Raw genomic sequence first — 7500 nt, forward strand, 5'->3', positions numbered from 1 at the left:
TCATCAATGCTACTAGGGTTGTTAGTGATACCAACCATGATGATTTTGATAAGAACATACTAATATTATTAAAGCGGGTGATACTTCTACTAATAAAAAATTATAATGATTATAAAGAAAATAATGATAACAATGATAATAACAATAACAATTGGTAATAGTAATAAACAGTAATTAAATCAAACATACACATGTTAAAACTAAAAAACAAGAACAGACATCAGAAAATCATAAATAGCAATAATCATAGTATAATCACAATGATAATGCATTAAATCTGCTGCATGTGTTTATACGCCATACTCTAACGATAAGGAAGATGATAATAATGACGTTGATAATAAGGAAGAGGATGATGATGAATTAGAGCAATTACTGTCGTAACATCTATAATAGCAAAGATGATAGTGATGAGGATGAGGATGATGATAACAACAATGATAGTAAGAATAACAATACTAACACTGCTACTAATGGTAATGATGATCATGATTATGATAATTATCATTACTTTTATAGTATTGATAAAGATCATGATAATAATGATAATAGTAATAATAATAACAATAGTAATAATAATAATGGTAATAATATTACTATGATCATGAATGATAGCAATGCTAATAATACTAATAATATAATAATAATATTGGCCAAAACAATAAAAACAATAACTGGTAACAATTTATGATAATCATAATAATGATAATAATAATGAATGATGATAAAAATGGTGAATAGTTTATGGTAATAATGATGAATAATTAATGATAATAAGAATAATAGTAATAACAATAATAGCAATAATAAAGATGAAGATAATTAGAACAATAACTAAAGGTTAGTAATGATATTAATTATTATTATCATTACCAAAAGATAACCTAAACAAAAACATTTATTAGTATAATGGTAACAACAAGAGCAATAACAACGACAACAGGGATGGGGCAAATAATAATAATGATAACAACAACAATAATATGAACAAATATCACACCAACAATGGCAATGTTAATGCTAATAAAAATAATGATAATGATAATGTTGATAACAGCAGCAACAACAATAATAATCAGAATGATAAAGATAACGATAATGATGATGATGATAATGATGAAGATGATGATGACGATGATGATAATGATAATGAAGATAATAATAATAATAATAATAATAATAATAATAATAATAATAATAATAGTAATAATAATAATAGTAATGAGAATGAGACTGACATTAACAATCATAATAACAATAATAATAATGAAAAAAATAATAACAAGAACAATGCCGATGATCATAACAGGAGCAACAAATGTAATAATAACTATAATATTAATAATAATACTGATGATGATGATGATGATAATAATAATAATAATAATAATAATAATAATAATAATAATAATAATAATAATAATAATAATAATGATGATGATAATAATAATGACAATGATAATATTAACGATAATAATGCTAATCATAATATTAATGTAATGACAATGACAATAATAAAAGCAACATAATAATAATAATAACTAACTAATAGTGATAATGATAATAATAATGATGATAAAGATAATAAGAATAATGATAACAATGATAACAGAAATAATAAAGGTGATAATATTGATATTGATATTGATATTAATATTAATAATAATAATAATAATAATAATAATAATAATAATAATAACAACATAATGATGATAATAATAATAACAATGATAATAACAGCGATGATATTAATGATAACAACGACAATAATGATGATGATGATGATAATAACAGCAACCAATAACAATAATAATGAGAAAAAATAATACTAACTAATAATGACAATAATAATAACAACAACAATAGTTATGTTGATTGTGTGTGTGTGTGTGTGTAAGAGAGAGAGAGAGAGAGAGAGAGAGAGAGAGAGAGAGAGAGAGAGAGAGAGAGAGAGAGAGAGAGAGAGAGAGAGAGAGAGAAACAAACAAACTGAGAGAGAGAGAGAGAGAGAAAGAGAGAGAGAGAAAGAGAAACAGAGAGAGAGAGAGAGAGGGAGAGAGAAAGAAATAAAGAGAAAGAGATATAGAGAAAGAGAAACTGAGAGAGAGAAAGAGAAACTGAGAGAGAGAAAGAGAGAGAGAGAGAGAGAGAGAGAGAGAGAGAGAGAGAGAGAGAGAGAGAGAGACAGAGAGAGAGAGAGAGAGAGAGAGAGAGAGAGCAGACAAATAAATGTTTGTGCGTGCTCTAACCTCATCATCGTTTATATTTCGCGCCAAACCCACATTTTGGCACCGAAAGGCACTCTTAAACTCCTGTGAGGGAGGGGGAGGGTAAGGGTTGAGAGTGGGTTATCAGCTTACATTGACATTAGACAAGAAATTAGTAACTCTGAAAAGGAACAAACTACATGCCTACTAATCACATTATACTATAGGTAGAAACTGCCACACACACACATACACACACACAGCAATAATAATAACCATCAATGTTATGACAATGATAAAATCTATAATGATGGTAATAGTATTGTTATCAGTATTAGTACAAATAGTACTAGTACTAAAAGTAATAGAATAATGACGATGTTGGATGATGATAAAAATAATGATATTGATAATAGCAAAAATGAAAAAAATTATAACAGTAATAAAATCAATAATAAAAATAGCAGCACTAGTAGTATGTAATACTACCGTCGTCCAGACAGGGACACTGTTCTGGCGGAAATGCCCGGTTGTGATGTAAGAGAAACTATCATGTCACGTTTCTTGGGAGCGTGCCTGTTTTTTTTTTCTTCTTTCTTTTTCCTTTTCTTTCTCCTGCTCCGTCTTCTCTCTTTCTCTCTCCCTTTCCCTCTCTCTCCCCCTCACCCTCCCTCTCTCTCTCCCTCACCCTCCCTCTCTCTCTCACTCACCCTCCCTCTCTCTCCCCCTCTCCCTGCCTCCTTCCTTCCTTCCTTCCTTCCTATATATATTATATATATATTTAAAAAAAACTGAAACATACATTACAAAAGATGCCGGAAATCTTAAATCAAACAACAAAAATAACAAAGCGCCAAATAGAGAAAAAAAGCTAACATGAAAAACTCAGATAACACGAACGACAACGTGGCCCGGGCTCTTCCTCCGCAACCCACACAAGCACCTTCCCGTTCCCCAAATCAAGCCAAGTCACAGGCCTTACCCCCAGCCAATACTCAAGCCCCAAGTGATTAGCATAGTCGAGAAGTTTCTGGATTCCACCTGCCATACTCACGTGCTTGCCTTGCTGCTCTTTATGTCACCTGGGGAGGCGCGGAAAGACAAAAAGGAAGTATAAAATGGGCGAGAAAATGAGGTATGAAGTGGAAGCGGGAATTCAGCAAATGGGAAAACAAGGGAATGTAAAGTGGAAAGGAATGTAGCAGTTTTCCAAGTGGGGAGTTTGCTGATAGCATGCATTCTGAATGCAGCCCTCGTAAATAAACATCCTGTAAAAGCGACGAAAAAAAAAAATCAGACTTATATACAGGCCTACTACATAGATACATCTACAGTATATGTAGACCTATGTCCATCTGCCCATCTACCAATCTACCTCAAAATTCCTTACCCTGAGCCAACCCATCCATAAGGCGTCTGTAATTTTTTTGGCGAAACCCTGCTGATAAACTAACAAGCCAAGAAACCAAACAAGAACTTAGTCAATACACAAAGAAACCAATCAATAAACCAATAAATGAACCAAAAGATCATCTAAGAAACCGACCAGTTAAACAATGAATCAACCAAGAAACCAACAAGAACCTTCCTTGTCAGTGGAGTTAATGGCATTGTTTGAATCTAAATTTAATATCTCCATCTTGCATTTATCATGGAGTTTATCTTCGGATTATTTCAATGTTATATAGAAATCAGGTTCCCCTTATCTTCAACAAATTCTTTACAACAACAACTCTCCAGCACGCGCACCTGACAAGCACAGACGCTCAGGTAACTAACGTTAGACTACATTCTTCGAACATCAGTCGGATTGCGAGAGAGATTAGCTTCACTTTGTGCAGATCGAGTTTTAAAAGCCTCGGGGAACGCACTCTACTGGCTGTCTCATGATACCCCGTAAGCGCCTGTTGGTGAACAGGGAAACTGGGTCAGTGAAAGAAAAGGGGGAGGGGAGGTGGGTGGAAGGGGAAGAGGGGAGAGGGGAAAAGGGTAGAGACGAGAGGAAAGGAAGTGGGGGGGGGGGGGGGAAGGAAGAGAAATGATGGGAGGAAGCGAGGGAGAAGGACGAGTTTAGGGTAGAGAGGGGAGAGACGGAGAATGGCTGAGGACATGGGTCTAAGAGGGGACACATCACTTGCCAACGGCTGTACTCCTTGCTTGTGCAACCGTCTTTTTTTGTCTTTTTTTTTCTTGCTTACACAATTAACTCTATTTCCCTCCCTTTCTCGAAGCTGCAAGATTAAAAACTCAATAACAAATTCCTAGAGCAAAATATATAGACAGCATTGGGGAGTCCTACAAACAAACTGATTTTAAAACAAAACAAACAGAGAAATCGCGCATCTTACCTGTCGGTGACGCGGACGAAGAAGCTGGCGGGAAAAAGCCGAGTTGGCGGGAAAACACGAACACTCCTGAAAATATTCCAACGCTCTTGTATTTTTATTCTCACAGCACTCGCACTCGCACTCCTGTAGAGCAAATGGCTGGCCAGGTAGCCGTAGGAAAGGTAATCCTGCTACTACATACACTGTCGCCAAAAATACACGCCCGCTCTGAAAGCCGACTTCGGGTGTACTCTTCCTTCGGGAAAAGTTGATTTGCCGGTAGGTTTGCAATGGCGAGCCGCAACCTTGCATTGTGTTACATTGTTTTGCACTTGTTGACTGCATTGCGAATGTTTTATTCCTTTTTTAACACCAACGCTCGTACGAAGATTCGCAAAACACTGAGAAAATGCGGACACTGATATGTCGGTGTCAAGAGAATTTTGAAGACCTTATATGCCGTATTTTATATGATAATAAACTGACAGTAAAGCATTGTATATAGCGTTCAAGATCAACAGAAGTAATTGACTTTGAAATGACAAACGAATAAACAAATATATGAGAAAAAAATCAAACAATCTAGCATCTGTCTACTCGCTTTATAATTCCATCAAATATGAGCACCATATATACATATACATACATATATAACTAATATATATGTACTGCAAATATAACATTTGTTATATATATAGATTGATATGGTGTGTGTGTGTGTGTGTGTGTGTGTGTGTGTGTGTGTGTGTGTGTGTGTGTGTGTGTGTGTGTGTATATATATATATATATATATATATATATATATATATATATATATAATGCTGTGCATATTATATATAGATATAGATATGCACACATATATATGCTTATATAATATATTATATATATATTATATATATATATATATTGTATATATATTATATATATATATCATATATATATATTATATATCATATATATTATATATATATCATATATATACATATATTTTATATATATATATATCAAATGCATATATATATATATGTACGAACGCACGCACGCACGCACGCACGTGCACAAACACGCACATACTGTGAATATCATTTGATTTTCCCAATTCCATGAAAGACAATTATAACGAATTTCTTTCGGTAAAATACGCGGCATTTGCAGGAATCGGCTAACGTGAAGAGAAACAAAAGAGCATCAAACCGAAAAGCAGAAAATCTTCCTACCGCAAGCCTTATATGGAATGATGATAATAGCTGACACTAAAGATCTTTGCAGCTGATAAATATTCGATAACCTGTCAGAGGATGCGAGTAGGCGAGTGTCTGTGACGTGATGCTTATTTCGAGCATCAGACAACAGATCTAATAAGGTTTGATTCTCCGCGTGAAAGGCTAGAAAAATGGACTCTACGGTTGGGAATCAGTAGGTTCAATTTTGCGAATATAGTTGCGGCTTCAAAAGCGGAGGTCCCATCAGAGGGGGTAAGGGGGTGAGGGGAGACAGGGAGGACGGAGGGAGTGGGGGTTATGTAGAGCCGGCACCCAGTGGCACCGAGAGCATGCCCGCTGTCTTGGCACTCTCCTTACTTGGGACTTGTTCTGGGTTGCACTACTCTTGCTTAGGTAAGTCACTTGGCCACCAATTACCTTTCATAATAAGGAAAGACAATGCACATACTTTCACTTTCCGTTGCACTCTCTATTGCTTTCTGATCTTGCAACACTTCAAGTGGGTAGCAATTAATGTCCAGTGAAGACGCACTGTCAGTACGTTTTCTTTCACTCTTACAAAATCGACGAAAGCCACATTTTTCTTATGCCTTAACTATGAGATCTTTCAGCCATCGAGAAGCATCAGAGACGACAGATACAGCTGACCAACATCCAATAAATATGAATTAGATGTACAAATTATAAACTAATTCATCCTTCGAATTATTCCTCGCAAATACCCAACCACCTTCAGTCCTTAGTCAACGCCCGCAACAATCGAACGTGCGGAAAGGGATAAATAAACGAGGCATTTACCCCGCGAGTTATTCACCTAACCACTAGTCGGGCACGCCATGAGCCAGAGCGCACCCCACCGCTCCTCAAACTGGCCTCAGACACACTGCCAGCCAGATGCCCGTGTCTCTGTGCTTTGGCCCTCGTCTTAGTGCCACGCCGTGCCCACTTGCCACTGATAATAGGACAGTTCAAAAGCTGCAAATTCAATTAAGCTTTTATCTTTTTTCTTATCACTTCAGCACTTTGGGGCATCTTTCTTGGATACTCAAAGTTATTTTTATAAATGATACGCTGTATACATATTCGCATGTATATTCATATAAAAAGTGTTTGTAAAAACATGCATATATGAATATATGCATGGTTACACGCACACGCACGCACCCACCCATCCACACTCACTCTCTGATAATAAGAATGACAACAATTAAAATTATGATAATAATAATAATAATCAATTAATAATAATAATAATAATAATAATAATAATAATAATAATAATAATAATATCAAAAACAACAACAATAACAATAGGAACATCAGCAGCAACAGTAGTAGTAGTAGCAGTAGTGGTGGTGGTAATAGTAACAACAACCACACTTTAATTATTCATCACTAAGTAATCTACAGATGAAATCTTCACACTTCATCCAAAAACGAAGCAGCAATAATCGGTATCTAAAACACGGTCATAGGTCGCATGGTCTATTATGACAATATAAAAATTTAAACCATGCCTAATAAAAAGTAAAAAAAAAAAAATGATAGGAAAAGCTTTTAACTTATTATAGCAAGACATTACTAAGATAAAACCGGCGTCTTCGAGTTTCTTAAAGACACTTCTCTCCTCAAGTGCCTAATTAGATGAAGTGCCACCTAACCGCCCGACTGCCAATATCAAGTGTCCTGTGCAATCTTCACTGTCGGCACCGTAATTGCTGGCACTGAGGTAGTTACGGATCA

General features: G+C 35.2%; 1 long non-coding RNA gene across 1 annotated transcript in view; it reads right to left on the reverse strand.

Annotated features, from left to right (window-relative positions):
* LOC113814105 (uncharacterized) overlaps nt 1-6672 on the reverse strand; it is a 117455-nt gene extending 110783 nt beyond the window's left edge. The window contains exons 1-2 of the long non-coding RNA XR_011399661.1: nt 6572-6672; nt 4556-4621 (exon numbers count right to left, since the gene is read on the reverse strand). This is a non-coding gene — a long non-coding RNA (uncharacterized lncRNA). The remainder of the gene's footprint in view (nt 1-4555; nt 4622-6571) is intronic.
* Between the last annotated feature and the right edge of the window lie 828 nt (nt 6673-7500).

This window comes from Penaeus vannamei, chromosome 27 (assembly GCF_042767895.1).
Source record: "Penaeus vannamei isolate JL-2024 chromosome 27, ASM4276789v1, whole genome shotgun sequence".
NCBI classification, from domain to species: domain Eukaryota; kingdom Metazoa; phylum Arthropoda; class Malacostraca; order Decapoda; family Penaeidae; genus Penaeus; species Penaeus vannamei.